Below are 25867 nucleotides of genomic sequence, written 5' to 3'. Positions count from 1 at the left end.
TGCTACTCTTTTGACCTTAAGTACTATGAATTTGGTAGTATGAAAATATTGACTTCTGTGAAATGTTGGTCTTTTACGCTGTTCATTAATAGGTCAGCTGAATCAGAATTAAATGTAGTAGGTGCTAAATCGAATGTATTGCCCATTGCTATTATTATTATTGCCTAATATAAGAGAAACATAATCAGGATGCAATTAATTAAAGTGAGCATCAAGTATTTAAAACCAACTAGTTCTCCAGTATGCTATACTAAAGCAATTCTCAGTTTATAATTTTGTTGCACCAACCTCATTTAGTGAAGAAACTTCAGATGTAATAATTGTTTATCAATTTTAAGGCATTCGTGCTGTTTTCTGTTAAACTGTAATGGTTTTAGCATGGTGTTGTAAAGTTTCCATGATAGGACCTCACATTTTATCTACAACATGTGAATTCTGCTCTGATCATTTAGTTGCTTCCTTACTTAACAGGTGATGTTTCTTGATATGGTGAAACTTTAAGGGATGTACATAGACAAAGCATACATATATCTGTGGCTTGCTACAGGTACTGATGAAGTAAGGCTAGGCCACTGAGGTACAGAAGATGGTGTGATATAGCTGGGGCCCTCAGTAACTGTACCTTCATCCTGCAGTCCATACTCTTGGATTCTAGAAACTGCTGACAATATAAAAGGCCAAGCTTGTCAGCTCATCTTTGTCTGTTAGTACTTTGTCATGCCACAATGATTAAAGACAAGATAATAGCTATTTTTTGTCGCATTTCAGTATGATAACTGGCCTCTGAAATTTGACAAGATGTACAAAAAATCTCCAGTAAAATGAGAAGCCATTTCAGGGAGCTATACCCACTATTAACTGCCTAACACTACAATGTAAAACTGTTGAATTAAGATATCTCTGGGATTCAATAAACTCTGCTGGTTTCGTGTAGAGCCTGCATGGAGTGGTACCATGAAGTTTCACACAATGGATATTTAATGAGGTGCAGTGCACCTAAGTTAGGTTTCGCAGCTTGTAACAGTATTCTGGGCAGTGAAACCTGTAATTCCACATGGATATTGAGTCCATATAAAGGAGAGCACATACAGTCTGCAGATTAGCATGGATTGTCACACTGATCACCAGGGCTTTTACCCAGAGCAAGAAAGAGGGACAAAAGCCATAAATAATGTGGGGACAAATGCTGACAAGTAGGGAGCACACCTCTAAACCTCTTTGCACAAGAAATGTGGATGTAACATGACATATATGTGGGGATGAAGGCATAGATTTAGAGACATATCCCTAATATTGGTGTTACAAATGAATAAAGTCCCTAGACTAACAGAATTTGCATTATCATGCATTCTCTGAAGGACATGAAGTCTGTAACTCAAAGGCACATCAGTTAACGATGTTGATCCCCATGGCTGTGACTTAGATCAAGAAATACGGACAACATCCATCAATAATGTCAGGGCAAAGGCTGACAATTATGGACCATACCTCTCATCCCATTGGCACAAAAATGTGGACAAAGCATGACATAATGTGTGGACAAAGGCCCAGGTGTACATTTGTTATGATACTCACTATTAACAATGAAAATGTTGATGAACTACATTGCTTTTACATAAACATATACATACCCTTGTATTTGAACCAAGGACCATGTGAAGCCAAGAAAGAATAAATCAATGAAGTAACAGGATGCACTACAGAAAACTGTAAATTGTGCAGTGTTTTGTTTGATTTTTATTTTAAAGCATTATTGCACATTGGTGAGCATCATGGTGCATTACGCAGCAATGCTCAACAAACCCAAATACATACACCTGTAGTTTTACTCAGTACCCTCTGTACAACATATTAGACATATCCTTAGCACCTTCTACCACACAGTCAGTGAAGTAGCATGTGTATGCAACACCACTTATGTCTGCCATTTGCTAATAACTCCTTAAAATACACCTGTTTCTCAATTAGTGCATAACTGCATCTATTAATGCAGTAATTCTTACCCTTTTTTCCCCATGGTACTGGGTTCAAAGGCAGCCTGAAGGAACAATTCCAAATATTTTTATATAAAATAGAAACATAGTTTGCATGGAAATGTATTGTTGGGCCACTGTTGAGCTGCACTTATAAATATGTGTTTGTACAATGTTGCGCATCGTGTATCATTTTTGAAATGTGTGTGTATTTCAAGTTAACAGAATTAGGTGGGAAGACAGCCCTGTACAAGAGGAACTGATGGAAAATGCACTTCAACATTGCAGCTTGTTTTGTGCAGACATGTCTGGAGTTGCTGGAGAGGGTATGCACTTCTGAACATAGAGGTGGGGTTTTCAGGAGTCCAAAGTTTTATTTGGACTCCTAGCTAAGCAGCATGGGCCCTGGCTACTTGCACACAATATAAATTGAAAGCCTGGGACAGTGTTGCCAGGTCCCTGTCAAGTGCAACTGGTATTCCGCACAGTGGCAAGCAATGTTGTTACCACCTTGACAACCTGTGAAGAAGGAAGTGGGATACACTCAACCGCTGGATCGGGCAGTGTAGAGCTGGGAATTCCCCATAGATGTATCATTTCAGTGACTACTCATAAGAGTTAAAAGGTGGATATAGTTAGAACTGTTATTCATGATGGCATAGTCTTCTGTTTTTCCACAGCAGCAGAGGAACGGTCTGTGAATGTTAGAGCCCATGCCCAGTACCTATCACGGATGAGACAAGCGTGTTGTATGCATGCATTATAAAATGTTAAATGAGAAGCATTTACAATAATAAGAAAAATGTTTACAATAAAAGGTAAAATGTTCACCTTTGTATCATTAACAGTATAGTATTACACAGTAGGCAGAGGTTGTGGGTTCTAAAACTACACTGCCCAAATAGACAATAACAATAGTTGTTACCCATTATCGAATTTTCACCTCAGATGTGTATAGCAGTGGCACAAATGGCCTGCTGTAAAACTGAGAAAATAGTAATAACCCAGAAGGCAGAATTCACAAGAAACACACTTTTTAAAACAAACCTTTATAACTTTATTCCATAAGCACTTTCAGCTAGAAAATACCAACATCCTTCAGACATTCAAAAGATCATATGACAAACTCTTTTATAGCCCAATCCAGCCACTTGAGTCTTAAAGACATAGCATTTAAAAGCAACAGCATATTGATCCAAGATGGTGGGCGCCTGAGAAGTACCCTCTCCTTATAGCTCCAGTAACTATCTTCTGGTTATCCTGCTCAAGTTGAGTAAATACAGGCTGATTTCGCATTTTTCGCTAATTTTACTTATAACTGACTTTTGTGAGTCAATTGGAAGATACTATAACTACCTTAACTTAGAATAAGTGCCGATATCAAGTATCCGTCGTGCGCAATTGTTCCTGCACGTGGACTGTTAGAGGCCTGAACTCCAGCACTATACCTAGTGACAGCTCCTGAAAATATTGTAACACGAATTGCAATGAACAGAATGTCTAAAGAATTGGAAGGTATGGACATACAAACCACTAAATCTAAATTGTCAGCCATCACTACTTCTCCTGAAAAAGAAGCCAAAAGACTGAGATCATCCAAATCTGTACTGGAGCACCCCAAAGAGCCGGTCAAGCAAAGATCTGAAAATGCCTTAGTAATGGATGAGCTAAAATGTGCGCTCGCACCCTTACAAGATGCCATCCAAGAACTATTGGCCAAATTCAATGCTTTTGATACAATACACAGAATTTTGGATAGATTGGATCTGGTTGAGGAAAGATCCAAGGCAAATGAGTTTGAAATTCACTCACTAAAAGAATCTCTCCAATTAAAGGACAAAACTATTAGCACTATGCAATCCAAGATCGTGGACCTGGAAGCGCGAAGCAGAAGAAATAACCTGATCATTAGAGGCTTAAGTGAAAAATACGATTCTAGCCAATTAATAGATGTTGCAGCACAAATATTCAGCAATCTTTGCAAAGAAACAAATTCTGCATATAAATATAATATTGAAAGAGCCCGCAGAGCGCTCCGGAGACAACAATCGATCTCACCGCCAAGACCAGTTTATGTTAAACTGCTTAATTTTCAGGACATTCAAGCTATTCTGTCAGCCTTTTAAAAAGTCAAGAAATTCACCTGGAACAATCAATCGCTAATAATTACTCAGGACTTTCCCCTGGAAATAAGAGAGATGCGTCGGGAACTGGCCCCCTGTTGCGCTGAACTCATTCGAAGGAAAATTAAGTTTCAGATGAAGTTCCCTTCTACGCTGACCTTCTTGCATCAAGAAACAAAACTATCCATCACATCCCCGAGTGAAGCCAAAGTTATATTTGTTAAATACTTTGGCTCAGATCCTTCCACCTAATGCTGTGTTGCTTGATTTCTAATACATGCTTGTAAATTTGCCTTTGTCTATTTTCTTTCCCATTAGATGGCATACTCTTACCACCTCTCTTAGTGTCGTACTCAATTCTTATGAATATACCACTTTTCTTTCGCATTGCCCTCTCAAGCTCTAGGAACCTTTTTCATTTTAGCAGATATAGAAAGAGGACTCCTTTAGATGAGGTGCACAGGTAGCTCTAGCTGTTGCACACTTAAGAGGAAGTAAGTCTCGCGTATCCGGTTTTGGATGTGCATGGTTGCCGTTTGCCTCTCGAACTCTAATCAGCATGTCATTTCTAAAGCATGTCAGAGGGATTTTTGGAGTATGACACTTAATTTGATGCATACTGAACTTCATTGAGCTGACTACTTCTCTTCCTGCATATAACTTCTGAATATGATTATTGCAGTTATCATCGCTAGCCTGAGTAACTCATTGGTCTGTTTACCCAACGCAGTCCTTGTCACATGTGGCAATCTGATCGTTAAATGCTCCTATAAATATTTCATAATTATCCACTGGCAGGAAGATGAGCATCTCAAGATCTGTAATTATGGTTTGGAACTATTTAACTATTCTTTGAAGATACATTTTTTCTTCCTTTGTGTTTATATATATTTTAACTGTTTTAATTGGAATATATAGATGAGTTGCATCTGTATTGAAGTCTGTCTCTAGGTTTAACACAATACTGTACTACCTTATCAGCCATTATCTCATAATTAGCTATGTGACTTACTCAATGAGGTTAATTTATTGTTATACTGGATGCTAATAGGATGTTAAATAGGGTTGGGATGTCCGGGCTTGGACTTGGTATGAGTTTGTATGATTTTTGTAAATATTATATTTTCTCTATTATACTTGTTAGGGTTAAAATGTTTATACGATATTCAGTCATAGACTCAGTTATAATGTTTCACTTATATACTCTCTCAATTGCTATAGTAGTGTGGGTATGCACGGGTTTAGGATTGAGGGGTCTGTGTGCCTTATACTTGCATTTTGCTGCCTTAATCTTACGTTGTATAAGAATTTATGATAGTTCTTCTCTATTTTTTGTTCCCTTAAATCCATATAACTATTTATTCAGTTTTGGGTCTTATCATATTTAGCTAATATATCTAATACTAATATGTCTAATATAGCTAGTATTTTGAAAGTTTCTTCATGAAATGTTAGGGGACTCAATGACAAAGATAAAAAAAAACTAGTAATGCATCTGTTACTTAAAGCCAAATATGATGTGTGTTTTCTACAGGAGACTCACTTGCTAAATAGTGATTGGGCTAATGAAAACAAGAAAGCATGGGTTAGAGATGTTATATCTTCTGGATCTGTTAGCAATTCCAAGGGGGTGGCAATAATTGTTAAACAATCCTTCCAACCACAGATTATTTTGAAAGGAAATGATCAGGAAGGCAGATGGTGTTACTTTACCTGCTCTACGCAGGCGCTAGATAATCCAATATTGTTTCTCAATATATATGGCCCATATTCGGGGCAATCAGACTTTATTATGACTATTTACAACCTCCTACTTAAATTCCCAAATCATAGATTTATAATCAGAGGTGATTGGAATGTGGTTATCAATCCCCAGGTTGATCGTTCATGTAAGATTAGGTCTGGGAACTCAGTGAATTGTAAGGCCTTGATAGACTTGATTGAGGATTTTGAATTAATTGATCTGAATGCCTTTAGTAACAATGTCCCAGACTACAAACACAATCACTTTACTTACTTTTCTAAGTGCCACCAGACATGGTCCCGTATTGACTACTTCTTTAATCTCAAGCTACTTTAATAATAGGCAAATTAAGTTTACAATAGAACCCCGTTTCCTATCTGACCACTCAAGAATAGAATTAGAAATAAGCTTAACTCGTATCACAGTACATAAACCTCCTACTTGGTCACTAAATTGTAACCTTCTGAAGGATCAATCTTTAGGTAACGACATCAAAATGACACTTAAAACTGAATACACGGACTAAGCCGAAAAACTTCTTAAGAAACAAACAAACAACCAAATGGATAGTTAACAGCGTTGGAATCCACAAAAAGCATGATTGCAACTTAATGACCTTTTTGGAGCAAAGCAAGATGAAACTATCTCCTTCGACATTAGACGGGCAGCAGCAAAGGCTGTAATCAGGGGTATTTTTATTAAAAAAGCGAGTTTTCTTAAAAAAATTCGGACTAACAGGTTGGCTGAGTTACTACTGGATATTAATCGTCTGGAAAAGAAACTGATAGATAGTTACTCTGTAGGTATGGAGGAGGAATTAACCGCTAAACAAAAAGAATTGTTTGACTACCATCAATCTAATCTGTCCATTTTAGAATTCAGATATATAGCGAAATTCTCATAATATATACAACCCCCTTCCAAGGCTCTGGCGAGAATAATTCTTAATACACCTAGATCTCCTAGAATATCTTGCCTTCAGTATAATAATAGGTCTTATAGATCTGATGAAAGTATTATTCAGCTATTTCATCAAATATACTCTGAAATGTATGCAAATAGCAATCTTATGACCACAAAGGAAGAGATGGGGAAGTTCCTGGATGAGATTACCTTTCCGAAAGTTACCAAATCACAAAAAGACTTACTCTCGGCCCAAATAACTGAAAAAGAAATTCTTGAAGTTATTGATAATCTGAAATTAGGGAAAGCCCCCGGTCCAGATGGATTTTCGTCGGAGTTTTATAAAACATTTAAAGATACTTTGGCCCCTATTTTACTAGATCTATTCAAATCCTTTACTAATAATGGTATCGTGGACCTATACATTAATTACTCTAAAACTATCTTGATTCACAAAAATACCTCAGATACTACTAATCCCAATAACTATAGACCGATATCACTTATGAATGTCGATATCAAAATTTTCTCCTCCGTACTTGCTAAAAGACTAAAAAGAGTAATGAGTGATTTAATCTCCCCAGAGCAAGCTGGGTTTATGAGAAATAGACATACATGGGACAACACCCTAACATTAGAATCTATAATAAAAATAATTAAACAAGAAAGAAATCCTAGATATGCCTTGGTATTGGATGCCTGTAAGGCCTTTGATAGGGTGAACTGGGACTTCCTGTTTTTGGCTCTCTTGAAATTTGACCTTCCTCTTGAATTCATTAACTTAATCAAGGTTCTGTACAATAGCTCATATACTCGCCTATACATAAACAGAATATACTCGAATCCTATAAAGATTACTAATGGCACTAGGCAGGGATGCCCCCTGTCTCCTCTACTGTTCAACCTATATTTAGAAGTACTGCTGCTTTTTGTTGTACAGAAAACTCACCATGCTATTCCTAGGATATGTAACTCTAATATTAGATTTACAGCCTTTGCAGACGATCTTAATCTGTATTTTATGCACCCTTCCAATGATGCTATGAAGTTAATAAATTCTTTAAATACCTTTGCTGCGGTCTCTGATTATAAGATCAATACCAATAAATCCCTTATTTTTCCGATTAATCCTGCAGCACATAAACCACATCTATTTCCAGTCTTGCCTATGCGTATTAGTTACTCCTTGGATTATTTAGGTATCTCATATGATCATTCATATTCCTCTATTTTATAAGCTAACTTAACTAAGGTATGGACCTCTATCTCACAGGATATGATGAGATGGCCACTGTTAAAGCTCTCTACACTCTCAAAAATTTCTATTGTTAAAATGAATATACTCCCTAAAATTCTTTATCAATGCAACTCCTCCTTATCCCCAGTTACAACTACCTTCATCAAGAAGATACAGAAAGAGATTTCAAAATTTGTCTGGTACCCTAAATCGGTTAGAATGTCATATTATAGACTTACATTTCCTAAGTCAATGGGGGGGTATGGCGATGCCCAATCTCACCCTATATTATAGAATTATTCACGCTAATAGAATTTTGGCAGTTGCCAATTATACCCCTGATTCTTCATTATGGACTCCTTTGTGGATTAAATTATGGTACAATCATATAATTAGTAATAATATTAATCCTAAAGCTCTACCCTTCTTGATGAAAACTTCCATTAGAGAACTCAAGTTACATAATACACTAAAAGGTCTAATTAATAATTTTCAGGAACTATTTAAATCTATGAGATTAACTAGTGCTCTTCTACTGTTTCAGCCCTTTCATCTTAATCCCAATATTAAAATGAGCGGTCAAATGATAAATCTAAATAACTTTCCCCTGATTAGGGACTATAAGTTGTGGGACCTTTATAAATTCAAACATCTCTCACTAACGGAGCTTAGGGAAGCCCTTTCTTTGTCCAAAGCTTATATTATTATCCTGAGACAGTTACGGGACCTCACTTCATTTTTTCTTTTAAATCAACATAGTTTAGATGCTGAGATTGATGCAGTTGCACATCTTCTACAAAGTCTAAACTCCAATAAGCATATGCTTTCTATAGCATATAAAGCATTCTCCTCCTACTTATACAGAGGTGAAATTATTTTTGCCGACTATTGGAATAGATAAGGTGTAAATATATCCTCACAACAAAAAATGTGGTCGATAAAACTTACACTTAAGTACTCCCTGTTTAAGAAATTTACCTTTACCCAATTCATGATTACAAATAATCTATATATAACTCCAATTCATTTAAATAAATTCAATGCATCTATATCCACCTCATGTCCTTGCTGTTCGCACCCTCAAGCGGACATTATCCACATATTATGGTTTTGCAAATATGCTCATAACTTATGGTGTTCTCTTAGGGTTAGACTAAGTAAAATGGGCTACCATAAATCAACATTATCGTGGGAAATGGCCTTGCTTCATATTACCAATATCAATATGACACCTCTAAGACTTAAAGCGCTGATCACCATCTGCCTTCTAGTTAAGTTTTACATTACCAAACATTGGATGGATCGTTCCAAACTAACGTGGGGGGGGGTTCAGAAACCTGGCAATTACGTATATAACCTCTCAAAAAATGATAATTGTTAGTCCACGCAAAAGAGTGGAGAATCAGAAACTCTGGGATTTTATTTTTCTATTTCTGGCAGAGGTCTGATTTGGGTATGATAATTCTACCCATTTGGAATCGGGAGTCTCTAACTTGTGACGAATGATAGGTGAGCTCTCCTCTTATTAAGCACTAGTTTTTCTTTAATTGTCCTGTAGAAGAACATATAGGAAGGTGGTTTCATGTTTCATTGTTAAATAAGTGAAGGTATTGGCACTTTGTACATAGTTTTCTTTTTCCTTTTAGTAGTAGATAGACTTGTTAGTTTTTTTGTCTTTGTCTGTTTCTATAACTCATGTAACTTCTGATATTTCTCAACTACTTGGCTTATGTGACTATATGTAGTGATATATAAACTGAAATAAAGAATATTTGGGGAAAAAAAAAGCAACAGCATATTAAATAAAATGATTTAAATTGTACAATGCATTTTTAAAAACATTTGTATAATTATTTATATATAACTATCAAATGTTTTTAATTTTAACTCACATATCTCTTGTGAGTTAAATTAATAACTGTGCAGATTGAAGATGCCACCTAGTGGATGTATGGCAGACTGCAGTGCAGTTGTGATTTTCCCCTCCAAAACAGTCATCACTCACAGCTGCAATCTATTACTAATCTACAAGCTATAAAAAGGCAATCCTACTGTAGGCAGTCAAGTTCTTGTTAGTTCTATATGTTTCTAAAGATTTTGGATGTGTATTAAAGCATTGCCACCTCACAGCAAGAGGTTTTCCGGTTCGATTCTTGGCTGGGGTGCCTTCTGTGCAGAGTCTGCATGTCCTCCCTGTGGTCACGTGGGTTTCCTCCAGGTGCTCCAGTTTCCTCCCACATCCCAAAGACATGCAGTAGGTGGATTGGACACTCTAAAATTGGCCCTAGGCGTGAGTGCATGCATGTGTGTGCCTTCTGTGGAAGGTTGGGCGCCGGGCTGGCAACTTGACACCCTAAAACTCTACTGCTAATCATGAGTGGACAGATGATCTGCTGTGGCGACCCCTAACCGGGAAAAGCTGAAAGAAGAAGACGATTAAATGGGGTATATAATGTTTTTTTCCTTCTCCTTGTTGTCTTTAAAATACTTCAAATAACTGAAATATTGTTTGCACTGTTTGTACTATGTTGTTGTTGTTGTTGTTGTTGTGTCTTTCGGCTTTTCCTGGTTAGGGGTCACCACAGTGGAACTCCGGTCTGCTAATGATTGGCAGTTGATTTTTACGTGCTGAGTTGCCGGCCCTAAAGCACAACCTTCAACAAAGGTACGCTCATTCATGCATGTCTCCACAGAAGACGCTCTAGCAGAGAATCGAACAGGACAACACTACCGCAGCACCACCACCGCAGATATTGAAACAGATTTAAAGCATTTACATGCTTCAAGGTAAATTTAGTTGGTTGTAATTTTATAGGTCAATGCTTTGATTTAATGTGTCATGACACCAGAGAATGACTGATTATCATTGTAGAAATCTATAAATATTTTTGGCTAGACAATTGTTGGATAGAGTAATGATCATATGTTTTTTAATTTCATATCACACTTAACATAATCAAGAAATTGTCTCTTGTAATACACAAAAGACCCTTCTGCTCAGTTGTTTGGTATTATCTAAGCAGAAATACTAGTATTATAGACTTTCAGAGTCACATAATTGACATTTTTTTAAACTTTTTAATCAGATTTTTCAACTTTCATCTTGGCACTCTTAGGGGATGTCAGTATTTAATCTTTAGATATTCAGAGATATTTTGTGAATGGTTTATATTGATTATATTAAATTTCATCACAATTTTTATGTCATAGTACATCCATCTATTTACCCTAAGCTCGGTGACTAATACTGTTTGGTATTATATTGCTGAGGTGTGATCTCTCATACTGTTTAATCCTTGAACATTTAACTCTGCTATAATTCATAATGTTTTTTCTATAACTTCTGTATAGTTATGTGAATATATACACAATTGGTTTTTCATTTATGTAAACATTTCTTGTTCATAGTGCACTTTTTTCATATTCTCCCATAAAATTAGAAGTTTATTAGATTGTATATCTTAATGTGGCTAATAGTTACATAAGGAAAGCAGGTAATAAAATAAATCATAATATTTGCAGTAATTTATTATATTTTTTATTTAAATGAGATGTGAAGTAAATGTACATATTCATAATTATTTCTTCATCCTAATTGCATCTTGCATTTCTTTACATTGTACTCATGATTATATGGATATTAGGCGTATTTACTCTAGGTTTATAAATTTACTTTCATAACACTAAATGCTGTTTAAGATTGATATTATAGACAGTTATGTCTGACTGAAGCTTACATTTCTTTCAAGTTTCTATTTTTTGGAGAAACTTGAGTTAGGGCTGATTTTATTTATTTATTTATTTTTGTCTCCATTGTTATTTTTCATAATAGCAAAGAGAATGTACTTTTGCATTCTTCCCGGTTTAATGGGTATGACTGCTTGTTCAGTTATGCTGTACAAACAAAGAGTTTTAGACTCCATGGAGTGTTTGAATTTTTTTTTTCAAACTTTATTTCTAATATTAATGAAACCTATAATCTTTTTTGGCATCTATTATTAATATTTTTTACTTACAAATTAAACATTTAGAATTTCAAGTTTTTCACAGTGTTACTTATACAGTTCTTGGTTTGTAAAATGATTCTGAAGTATAACTTTTACATAGTAGTTAAGGCATTTTTTATCTGTATGACATACTGCCTATGCTTTATATAAAATACATCTGTTTGAATATTAATTGTTTAAATAATGGTTATAAAAGAGGGGAAGAGGGGAATTTAAATTTTCAAAATTATTTAATGGTGAGATTGTATTTCTTCAAGAGACCCATTTATTACAAAATGACTTAGATAAGCTTAATACTAAATCATATATGGTGTTAAATAGTTTGGGTGTATATTATAACATTGAATTTTATAAAAGGTTTCGTGTTTTTTACATTTCGGCAGTGGATTTTGCTTCTGGGCTTCACACCTTCTGGTTTCAATTTCAAGAGTTTGTCGTGGCTTTTTAAAGTTCAAATGTTATAATATCGAACCAGTAATGTTGAATGCTGAAAACAGCGAAGGTGCAGGATACCAAATTCTTTACCAGGGAAAGAATTCGGTTGGCCGTTGCTGTGGCTTCCCTGTTTTCAGCGTTCAATATGTTGGAATGTTATGGGTCAGGTTCAGGTAAGTGTACGATTGTGTGTAGGTTAGGGTTAAGGAGCGGGTTAGGTGAGTTAGGGTTAGGGAGCAGGTCAGGTAAGTGTGTGGTTGTGTGGATGTTAGGGTTAGGGTGTGGGTCATGTAAGTGTGCGATTGTGTGTAGGTTAAGGTTAGGGGGTCGGTTAGGTGAGTTAGGGTTAGGGCGTGGGTCAGGTAAGTGTGCGGTTGTGTGTAGGTTAGAATTAGGGGGCGGGTTAGGTGAGTTAGGGTTAGGGCGCGGGTGAGGTGAATGTGTGATAGTGACAGACCTTAGGCTTAAGGTTGGGTTAAGGTAAGTGGATAGCTAGTAGTGTATGTAAAGTTTAGTTTAGGTTTAGGTGTAGGATTTTAAGTGTATGCATGTGGATTGCTGTTTTTTGTGTGTGTTTGTGTTGTGTGTATGTTTCTCGGAATAGCGAATTTAAAAATTCGCTATTCTGACTGTTCAATTTTTTTTGATTTCGGAGTTTAGGGTTCAATATTATAACATTCGATGTTTACAAATAGTTCTCATTACAATCAGAAAAAATTGGAGTGGCCATTTTATGGAGAAATACTTTACTTGCACCTAAGAGCACTAATTCTTATAAGGATAATAAAGGGCTATTTTGCCAAATAACACTGGAAATTAACAGGAAATTATACACCCTTATCAATTTATATTGGATTCTTGGGATAGGGATTAGGACTGTTAAATGACATTTAAATATTGTTGTTCAAACTTTAAGGGGCAGCATTATACTAGCTGGTCCTCTCTATTCCTCCCTTCTCTACTACCATAACTCCCTTAACTGCTCTGTATTGTACAATTACACTCTGAAGATAACCCAATGTATTATGTAAATTCATTCAAATGTTTTCTTATATATTTCTTTGCTATGTTTTTTCTTCAATGTTATAATGTCTCTTACTATATTGTACTGTGGAGCTTTATCTACATTTGCTTAACTGTTTGACTGTAAATTTTTCACTGTATTTATCTTCAGTTTTGTACATTTTCTTGCTTTCTTGTACTATGGAGCTTTTCTACCTGGGCCTCCACTGAAAAAGGTCTTTTGCTCAGATGGACTCTCCCAGTTAACACATGTCAAATAAATAAATACATAAACTGTATCTTAAAAGAGGAAGATGATAATGCTACTAAAAAGGAAAATTATTACCTGCTAAATAATTACTAAAATGTATAGATTAAATGAATATCATAGCTATATTTGTCTTCTTAGACCCAGGTTCTCTTTTGTTTATTTATTACTCTCATAGAGATGGTACCCAGGCTAGGATTGATAGAGTTTTTATTTCAAATGATTTAATCAATAGGTTAGATAAGGTAAAGGTGATATCTATCCCACTTTCTGACCATAATGCTATAATTTTTGACCTTCTGAAAGTAATGATAATATTCCTATAAAATATATACTTGTTTACATAACTAATTTAAAAGATTTTAAGGAATGTTTCATAAAGTAAATGAAGACTTCTCTAGAAATTAATTATACTAATGATATTTCTGAGATTTATATTTGGGATGCATTAAAATCATACCTATATGGTAAAATTATCTTATGGTATTCTCTTAAGAAACAGCAATGGGATAAAGAATTAATTGACTTAACAAAATAAAATAGATAACTTAAAACTTGATTCTCAAAAAAACAAATACAATTCATATAAAAGAGATGAAAGAGTTGAATGATAAATATCTGGAAATCATAAATCATAAAACAAGGATTAATCTATAAAGGATTAATTTTTTTCTGTTAATCCCAAACCTGTACATAGGTTGGCAAACAGAACCAAGATAATTAGTAAGTCCAATCATATAATGGAAGTCTTCTGCTCAAAAGAAATAGGAAGGTTACCAATTTGGAAGATATTTTAGATGAGTTTAATGTGTATTATAGTTCTTTAAACAATAACAATTCTGCTTTGGATTCTCAGGAGGAAATTTAAATGTTTTAAGAAACAATATCAAAAGTAAATTAACTGATGATCAGATGAAAGGAATTGATAAACCTATTTCAATTTCTGAATTAAAGGCTCAAATTAATACATTAAAACCAAATCAGGCTCCAGTCAATGATGATATTATTCCAAAACTTCACAAGTTATTGCAGAATGATACACTAGCCATACTACTTAAAATGTTTAAGTTTACCAAAGAACTAAATACTGCAAAATCAATTAACATTTTCAAAGCAATTAAACAAGGATGTACTCTTTTTCCTTTACTTTTTCTTTTGGTTATTGAGCCATTTGCTAATCTAATAAGATCTTTACCACATATCAATACATTTCATTTAGGTAATAATTTAGCATCTAAAATCCAGTTATTTGCAGATGATATTTTATTGTCCCTGAAGGATTGCAATAACTCACTATCTGTCCTTTTCAAACTCATGGAATCCATTCATCTGGCCTCCCCTTTAATGGAAATAAAACAAAAATCCTACCAAAAAGTTATAATTTTAATGTTACAGAAAGTAAATTTAATAATTATATTGTTCAAGACAAGTTAAATTATTTAGGAATAACTATTGCTGATAATATTAAGCAAATGATATCCATCAATTCTGATAATAGCTTAAAATCTATAAAACACCTTATAAATAAATGGAATAATCTTGTTTTACAATGGATGGGAGACTCCTATTGATCAAAATGATTATCTTGCAAAAAATCTTTATTGTGATCAATCATTATATCTTACTCCACCTAAAAGCTGTATAAAATAATTTAATTCTTTAATTTTATAGTTTCCATGGCACCCAAATAAACATAGAATAGCTTTAAACCATCACACAAGAGGCTGGTCTGGAGAGTTTGCCAGATCTGGAATTATTTTCTTTATCCTCTATTATTAAAACAATTGCTCTCTGGACTAATAATTCTTAATCTGCTAAATGGAAAGATTTCTAAGATAGCCTATGTTCTCAAATAAATTGTCTCAGTAGCTCAGTCTGTTAAATGCCTTGCATGCAGTATATTTGGATGACATAGTGGTGCAGCGGTAGTACTGTTGCCTCACAGGAATACACTCTCCACTTCGATTCTTGGCTGGAGTGCCTTCTGTGTGGAGTCCTGCCTGCATTTATGTGGGCTTTCTTTGGATAGTCTGCTTTCCTCCCACATTATAAAGACATGCATCTGGAGTGTTTCTCCCTGGGCCCTCAATGAAAATTGGCTTAATTCCAAGTCAGACTTTCCCGGTAAACAAATGTTAAATAAATAAAATTGTCCCATATTCTCAAATTTTTGCTTATTTTTAAATAATTTCCCATTTTGGTTATTTAAAAAACTACTTCTTTAATCATGTAACTCTAAATATTAATTCTGATATTACTATTATAATTAATAATTTAAGAAACTTTATTTACAGAAATCTGATATACAAAGCATGTTTTTTCCATATTTTTCCAAGGCTTTTATCAAAATAATGTTGCTACATTAAATTCACAGCTTATGTGTACCTTTAAAGAGAATAATTTAGTATATTGGTTTCAAGGCTACTCACCAATATATAGTAAATAAGTTTAATTTGAATAAAGATATGCGGTTCTATATACAAAACTGTAGACAATGTATAGAAAATAGACTTAATTTATGCAACCAAAACAAGAAGTTCTGTCCCCAAATTAATTGATTTACTTATCTCTCTTAATACAATGGAAATAGCTGGAAAAGGACTTTGATCAAAAATATATAAAGTTATTAGAATAGAACTGGAATATATTAACTATCGGTCCTATTTTAAACAAATAAATAATGATTCTCCACATGAGGAAGATAAAAAGCTAATTTTATTATATTTTAAGCAGACTACTAGCTCTCTTAAATTGATAATTTTCTCTTGGAAATTTCTTCATAAATCTTTTTTTACTCCTCATATAATTGAATGGATGTCCAGGACTAAAACAGTTTGCGGGAGATGTAAATTAGATCTCAAAGCTGATTGTCAGCACATTATGCTTAAATGTTATTGGGAGGACAGTCTTTTTTCTTGGATGACTTTTCTTTAACCAAATCATTGATTTTATTTAATGTTCCTGTACCTAAATGTGTTATGAAACTGAAATACCCATTTTATGGAGCATTCTATCAACTGAAAGAAAAGTCATAACAAGAAATTGGAAAACAATTCTTCTCTCTCTTTTGATGGATTTTCCAACATTATGAATGGAGTATGTAATTTGGAGCTAATGACTATCAAATCAAGGACTACTAGAATTATATTCACATACAATTATTGGATGAAACTACAGGAACTGTTAAACAAATACTAGCTGAACTGTCATTTATTGGAAATGTATTAGTTGTTATTTATATAATAGTCACCTCTTGTAAATAGCTATTTGGTTGATGAGTTTTGCTTTTTGTTTTTGAATCATTTTGTTTATTTTATCTACTTCTTTATTAATTTAATGTCATTATATGTTTATTCATTTACAATAAATAAAATATTTACAAGGAAAAAATAATCTTTCCTCTCTATCAAATCATGGCTCAGTCAATCACAACTTCTATTGAATCCTCAAAAAACTAAGCTACTCCTTGTTTATGCTCATACCATACCAAATCATACCATACCATACCATATCATAGGAAGAAATCCCTCTTTTCTTTAACCTCATCCAACAGTACTTCAATTGAAATAGTCATTCACACTAAACTTCTAGGTGTGATTATAGATAACAATGTGAAAATTGATATTCATAAAAAGGAAGTTTTCAAAAAGAAAAACATTAACATTTTGGCACTGTCTATAGGATAAATCTATACCAAAATGAAGTTGCTAGAAAACAAGCAGCTAAAGTGTATCTTCACCCAGCCTTCCTATATGGTATTCTAATCTTCATTAATCTCCTAGCTGCACAATCTCAACTTGAACAGTTCTATAATAAAACAGCAAACTTTTTTCACTTTTATTGTAAATCTTATTTATGTTGGATGACCAGTAAGGTGGTTTGTTTTTGAATTTCACATTATATGTTGTTCTGATTGGGCTGCCCACATTATATTTATCTAAATCGGTATCAATCTCCTTTGTATAGCTACCTAATGTGTCAGCATCAAAGCTGCTGCAGCCATGAGTGAATTTTGAGATCTCATCATAGAACTAGATGAAGTTTGTTCATTTGATATCCTTGAATTTTGAGGGAGTTGGTGCAGGAGCTTCATAGATTTTAAAATGGAAGGTCACAATCTTATAGTCTAAATGTACTGTGGAGGGAAATCCCAGTGGAATAGTGCATGATGTGACCTCATTTTTGAGAACCAGATCAAGACTATTATGTCCTTTGGTGGATTTGTTAATGATCTTTTTCCAGGGAGTTCTCATTTATTAAGTGTGCGAACTTCTGGACATATCCTACATGGGAGGTATGGGTGCTCCAATTTATTGAAAGGGTAGTTAAAGTCTCCATATATACTGGAATTCATGCAACTAGGGATTTCATTGAGTACATTTAAAAATATTACATGATCATCAGGGAGCATGGAGGGTGTCCTATATCAGGCTATAACCTGACAGTTTGTCCTTTTTATGGATATCTGGAGTTCTATGAGTTTTCTTATTGAGTCTTTGAAAATATCTCTCTGGGGTGATATGGTGTTTGACAAATGTGGAGATGCAACCACCATTGTCATCAGGCCTGAAAGCATGGTAGGCCTGAAACATAGTATGAAGGCAGTTCTGCCTGTACATTTAATCCAAGTCTCGGTATTTACACAAATAAAATGTGCTCCAAATGCAGGAGAGCCTCAAGACTGGCTAATTTTTTGTTAAGATTTCTGGCACTGAGAAGGGCTATTTTAGTGTGACCCACTGTTGGGTTATATATCTTTGTTACTTTGGACTGTCCATTAGCTGGATTCTGCCTAAAAAAGGCACTATGGGGTAGCAAAGGCTTTAACCAGTATGCCGAAGCAGTGGAACAAGATGTGCAGGTCATATTTAGATAAGCAAACTGGACTGTCGAGCATCTCATCCCATACTGACAAATACTGGTCCACTTGAATGACACCAACTATTCAACCACTTGTTGAAGCCAATTATCTCTTCTTTGTATCTAGGAATCATTTTTTGCAGAAGTAAAGATTCCCCTGAGGACCAGAGTCTTGCTAAAATTTGTCACATGCATGGTAAGTTCTGAAATGTCTCCCTGCACTCCCTGCATGTCCCTCAGATACACTCCCACAGGGGCTGCAAGTCATAGTCATACTTGTCAAGTAAAAGGGTCTTTAGAGCCCTTGGGATATCACAGATTCTGGCACAGAAAAGATAATTCACAATAACCCTTTTTCCAGCCTTGTGAGTACAGAATCTGTGTGTCTAACTACTAAGTCACTTATCACAAATATATTTTTATTTGTACAGTGGTTTTGGAGTAGTAGATTTGGGGTAATTGGACTTTTGGTGAGGTATTGCTGAAGGCATGCATGACTGAAATGAGGTGTTGGATTTTTGCTGAGACATAGACCTCTTAGTCCTAGGAGGCTTTGCTATGGATTTTATAACAGCCACTGCATAAGACATTTTAATGTGATTATGTTTGGATTGTGGTGAAGGTGTGTACTGTCTACAGGTCATGGATTTTGATTATTTAAATATTTGCACTGCTCACAGATGAAATTATTTGTGCTGAATATTAGTTCATTATCTCTGAGCATAAAGGCAGTTGCTGCAATCCCTGGTGATACCTATCGCAGTTGGATCAGAGGTTAAGACTTCCAGCTGTAGTTCCTGTGGAACATAGCTTGATTCCTTTCACCCTCATTTGTCTACTATGTGACCTTGAGCAAGTCGCTTACCAAACATTGCTCCAAAGGTGCCCCCGAATAGGGACTGTGGAGCCATGATTATTACCCAGAGCTAAGAGGATGGCAACAGAAAAGAAATAAGTAGGCTGGCCTTCCATTTTCTCCAATGGTTTGAATAATTTAGTAACAACCTTACAAAGTAGACCATATGAAGCAACATTAATCAATTTTTGGAAGACCGTACTTGAGTTCATTTTTGGGGAACACAGATTAACAACAGAATGACTATATGTAATTAAAGAGATGATTTAGAGGAATGCATATACTGTAGTTAGTAGGATTAAGAAGTAAGGAAGAATAGATATATGGAGAAGGTGAGACTGAGCAGTTCAATGCAAAGTAAGGGAACTTAATGTCTAATGTGGCAGATTATGAACTTCTGAGAGGGCAGGAATTGCATGCATGCTTGCAGTTCTTTGTGTAGCTGGGGGCAGCTGAGGAACCACTGATAGCAGCTAAGTAAACAATGTCTGGGTGCAGGTGGAGATAAGAGCACAGAGGTCTGTCAAGTCATTTGTCTCTGTCAAGTATATGTTTTAACCCTGCTTTTTGAAGGGAGAGACACCAGGATGAGTGAACAGCAGCAGGCACTAGATGAACAAAGTATGGCTCTGCTCAAAAGCACAAAAAGTATACAGTTATAACAGTAGCAAACTAACACTTATCTGAGAACTTGTAAAAGCTGGGTATTGCAGTAAAGTGCAGTAGATTTAGTTATCCAGCTATCTGTCTACCTATATATCTATCTATTTATATTTCTTTCTTTCTATCTATATGTGTGTCTGTGTGAGTGTATTATGTTTGATAAAAAAGCACAAAAAATTGAACCACAGATAATCAATCTCAAAAGACTGAAAGTCAAAACATATAAAAACAATCAAAGCACAAAGAACTGTTCACATCCTCTACACTGTCTTCTAATTATACATACTGATTTTGAAATCCCACAACAATCCCCACTTTCCACTGTATCACAGCCTTCCAACAAGTAATGCCAGCATTCTGTAATCATCAGACTACTATATTGCTTGTCCCAGTATTACAAACATTTGATGCTCTGAGCATTCACCTAAGCAACAGTGGTGCAGAGGTAGCATTGTCACCTCACAGCAAGAGACTCACTAGTGTGGTTCTCAGCTGGGGTGCCTTCTGTGCAGAGCCTGCATGTCCTCCCTGCATTTGTGAGGGTTTTCTCTGGGTGTTCCGGTTTGCCACATTACAAAGATATGCATCTGGAGTGTTTCTCCCTGGGCCTCTACTGAAAATTGGCTTTGTTCCAACTTGGATTTTCCTGGTAAACAAATATAAAATAAATAATTTATATACACATATGTATCTGTGTGCATGTCTGTATATCTATATCTATATATATATATATATATATATATATATATATATATATATATATATATATATATATTATATATAGGTCTATATCAGTTGGCCGAGTTTTCAGAAACTCAAAAATCATATGGTCGAGACCATATGATCGAGTTTTTGAAAACCTAAAGCTTTTGAATGAAGATTGTGGTACAGTGCAGATTGGGAAATTTACCCTTTTCCTCACTGTAGTGCGATGTCAGAGTTGGCATATATATTTTGCAGGGGGTGTGAGGAGTGCACTTGCCCCCCCCCTGCAAAAATGTAAAAAGGTAGACTTTTTTTTTTTTTTGATGTTTGAGTTTTCAGAAACTCCAGCATATGGTCTTGACCATATGAATTTTGAGTTTCTGAAAACTCGATCATCTGACATAGACCCATCATAGACACACACACACACACACACATATACCCATACATACACACACACACACATATATATATATATATATATATATATATATATATATATATATATATATATATATATATATATTTAGACAGATAGATATAGATATTTACCATTGCCCTAATGACCTTGTTCATGGCAGTAAAATGAAGAGTGAAGGACTAGTTTATTTATGTGGATAAAAAAAAAAAAACCTGTGCAATGAATGAACAGACTGTGGTGCAATGGTGCAGCAGTAGCATTGTCACCTCACAGCAATAAGTTCTCCTGTTCAATTCTCAGCTGGGGTGCCTTCTGTGTAAAGTCTGCATGTCCTCCCTGCTTTTGTGTAAGTGTCCTCTGGGTGCTCTGCTTTTCTCCCATGTTACAAAGACATGCATCTGGAGTGTTTCTCCTAGGCCTCCACTGAAAATTGGCTTTGTTCAAAGTCAGACTTTCCTGGTAAACAAATGTCAAATAATAAATAATGAAGCTTTGCGATTATGTTCCAGTATTAGGAAAAAAACAAGTTAGTTGAGTGCTACTGTCTTTTGATACCCAATATTAACAGTGCTTGGAAAGGTGCTTTGCTCTTGAGGTGAATGTCTTGTCATCCATCTCTCTATCACATAATAATTTGGGTATGATTGGAGACCCAATCCGAATCCTCTGTATTCTTTTCATGTTACACCTGGAGTGAGCAATGACTAAGTGTTGTGTGTGTAACTGCCCCTGCTGTTGGACTGTTTTTAGAAGGGAGAAAAATAGCATGAAAGAGATAGAAAGAACCTTGAAAACTTAGGAAATGAGATGTGGTAAGGTGTGAGCAGGGTTGTATCATACAGCATGTGACTGAAAAAAGCACTGGACAATAAAGCAGGTGGTAAGAAAAAGGTTAAAGTACTGATGAATGTATTTCTCTCTATATGAGGTATGTTAAGATTCACAGCTTGTAAAAAATTAATCTATCAATTTTCATTGAATATGTTTGAAAAAAGGCAAGCCCCCCCACACACAGATGAAACATAGATAAATATGTGCTGTACTTTATGTGCAAAACAGAGATCAGTCTGGGAAATATATCTGATGCAGAGAAGGAGACCTTAGCCATTAAAGTGGTCCCACACTGCACCTCTGCAAGTGCAGATTATGAATAATAAAGTGTTTTGGGTATGTGTGTGTGCATGTGCTGATGTGCGTGCATGCATGCACACATGCGCATGTGTGTGTGTGTGTGTGTGTGTGTGTGTGTGTGTGTGTGTGTGTGTGTGTGTATGAGTGTGTATATGAGTGTGTGTGTGTGTGTTTGTGTATGTGTTTCTGTAGACATTCATTGGCTGAAAGAAACTGTTGTGAATTTCCTCTGGTGGGTGATGGCAGCTAGAATTATCACCACCCTCAACCAAAAATGCAGTGGACGACAAAGACAATAAAAAAACAAACATCTAGAATAGTGGGTTCTAACAGGTGGCCCTAGGGACACAATCCGGCCCAGTGATGCATTTTATCTGGCTCTCTGTATGTTCTATAATAAACAGTTTTAAATGGGCAGATTCATGCTGGACATGGCAATGTGGCCCCCCAAGCCTTGCAAAGTATGGTAAGTGCCCCTTGGACTGTATGGTAATTGGCACCTGAGCCAAAAAGGTTAAATACCCTGATCTAGAAACTAAAACAGTATATCCGCAGAGAATTGTCATGAGTGCAGGTATCTGCAAAGTGTTTTGAAAGGGTTTATATTACTTTATTGAAGACCTCATTAAGCAAATCACTATTTGTTGAACCCACTTAATCGAAAGCTGAATTTGCTGAAGGATCTCTTCAGTGATTTTTTTTCCCTGGGAAAGAAAGTAGTCTGTCACCTACCATCCATCACAAAAACTACAACATTTAAAACCCAGCAATGTGGGGAGGCTTCACCCCCCCCCACCCCTAACTAAATACACCAACTCCAAGATCATGCTGCAGTTATAAAAAGGATAAATTCCAGATGATGGCCAACTACTTTCTTTTCCTGGGAAAAAAATTGCTGAAGAGATCTTTTGATGAATTTAGTTTTCGATTAAGTAGGTTTGACAAATAGCAATTTGCTAAATTGGGTCTTCAGTAAAGTGAAGTAGACCTGTTTTGAAAAGGTTCCTTGTAGAAGTACAGACAGTCCGGTATAGCACAACTGCTAATCAAAATACTACAGTGAAGTATTATCATATTACAGTAGTTTCACATATCATTGCATCTGCACTATATCTTGTCTAGGCTTACCCAGTCATGCCTTCAGATGAATGAAACAAACTGACTAAAGCTTCAAACTAAACATTTTTTGCAGGAGTCAAGCCTTGCCTGCACTGTCAGGTGGGGAACTCCACCTCCCACCCCTACTGCTTACTGGTAAATATTATCGCCACAGTTACCTAACTGTGGAGAAAAAAGAAAAGCCAAAACAAGTATGAATCACAGCAGATGCACACAGAAACTGTGCTGGCAGTAATTCTGAGTGCAAAACTACAGATTGTTGTGTTTACATTGGGAACTTGTCAATTTTGCACTTAAGTAAGGGGGAAAAAAAAAAAAATGATTAAAAAAAGGAAGGGGAACAAACAACACCAAACATTTTCATGTTGCCCCTGTTGTTCCAAAGAGCTCAGAAAACATACCATATTGCATGAGTAATGCACTTTAGTACTCATAGAAGGAGTATTAGAGTATTGTACTCCAGCACACTGTCTGGGATTCACAGATGAACACTGAGCTCCTGCACAGTAATAATACTCAAGGAGTTCACTGCATAAGGTGCTTCACAGCTATTCAGACAAGTACTTGCATTGGGTGAGCATTGTCCACACCCTGCACATAGGTTCATAGGTTTGTACAAGGCTAATGGCCCTGGAGCCTTTACAAGCCTAGCCAAAAATAATTGCCCAGGCACTGTGCCGCAGTTAGACAAGGTGATTATTACTGTTCTATGCACAGTACGTCTAGGAGCTCCATCCACTGTTGTAGTACAAAAACTGTGTAAAGCAGAAAGCACACCACAGTCAGGATGACACAGGGGGTGGTATAATTTAGCAATAATCACTTCCAGGCCAGCTAGTCATGGTGGTTTACCCTTTACTGGACAGACTTACACACAGGGGCAAAATATGAGTGGACAATGTGTCATGACCTAGCAGCAAATATCTGTTATACAGTGGAACTATTTAAAATGGATCCATCTTACTTTTTGCAAAAGTCTGTTGTAGGTCTACACTCATTCCTGTATTCATCTCTTTGTGCAGCATGTCATACACAGTGTTTAGTTTGAACAGTTTGTTGATACAAATTTACAGTATATTTTTATGAAGAATTAAAGGTATATGTCTACTATGTGGGGAGTATCACATACAGGTTGCTGCAATACAAGGGGACATTTTTTAGTTCATTGTTTCAAACTTGCTGCATGCTTGAGTCTTTATGGTGGATGTTCAGTTGTGGTTTGAGTTAGGATAAATGGATCTTTCTGCGCTGACTGTTCTAGTGTACCACTGCTATAAATACTGCATTTACCAATCACATTTCCCAGTTGCATGGCTGATTTTAGAAACGGTATATGTTATGGTATTTGTGTTACAGATCCTGAGATCTAGTCTAAAATTGTAAAACCAAATTCTGCTAATAGTTCTGATTAGGAGGAGGAGGAAGAAGAACCTGGAGGACCACATAACTGAGGTGCTTGTGAATGTAAATGAAGGTTTTTATACATAAAATGGAGGAGACTTAGCCTGGATCCTTCAGAACACCACAGGTTGAAGGTACATTGTAACAGAATACAGCTTTAAGAAGGGACATTACCAAAGAAAAGGAAAGTCAGAAGTACATTGGTGAATGGGATGCATGCCATACGGTATGACATAACTAACTGTGTAGCTGCAATTAAGGTCATGTTACTGTCAATATCACTGTTTACCATTCCTTTTCAGTATGCCATTTTGACTGCTTAAATAGAAGTATCTTGCACGGTGTCAGAATAAAAGTGAAATTTCAGATCCAGAAGTATTTTTGATATGATCTGGGACCACAAAAATGGGATTATTTTTACTGGGATTAACATATGTGTGACTAACATATGAATTATCCCATCATGAGCAAAAACAGTTCAATAGTTTGTCATCAGTATATTTTTTTTTTTTGCTATTGGAATTTTGTGAGTTACAGCCCAGCAAGAAAATTTCAGACCTAGTGTCACTTTTGCAAAACCCACAAACCACCAATTTATTTCATTTTTCATATAAAAATTAGCCTTCATCTAGCCTCCCCTACAAGCAAGATACATGTCCCAAGAGTAGTACTGTCTTATTGTTTGGAAAGAAGTGCTTTTCTGGTATGTTTTAACTCCCTCCTCTAGTCATTGGTGTGACTTTCATAATCATTTGCTTTGGAGGGTGTATGTGTGCTCCCACACATGCTAAACACCTATACTATGGTACTAGTGCAAACAGGATTTTTACCCTGGCCCACTAGGTGCATTCAATGCACTTTTCTCTCCACTAGGTGCCAACATTGAAGCAGACAAGATCCCACCCCTGCCAAAGATGTGCAGGCTGGCTTTGGCCAGTCACTCTGACCCCCCCCCCGCATATATATCGTCCAGTGCCCAAGTAACTAGTTGAACACGGGTCATCTTGGTCACAGGGGGT

General features: G+C 35.7%; 1 long non-coding RNA gene across 1 annotated transcript in view; it reads left to right on the top strand.

Annotated features, from left to right (window-relative positions):
- LOC122790362 overlaps positions 1 to 25867 on the top strand; it is a 216063-nt gene that overhangs the window by 188953 nt on the left and 1243 nt on the right. The window lies entirely within an intron of this gene.

Source organism: Protopterus annectens, chromosome 16.part0, assembly GCF_019279795.1.
Source record: "Protopterus annectens isolate FY-2018-M chromosome 16.part0, PAN1.0, whole genome shotgun sequence".
NCBI lineage: Eukaryota > Metazoa > Chordata > Ceratodontiformes > Protopteridae > Protopterus > Protopterus annectens.
Note: the sequence above shows the minus strand (reverse complement) of the source record. Positions and strands in the feature narration are given on the sequence as shown.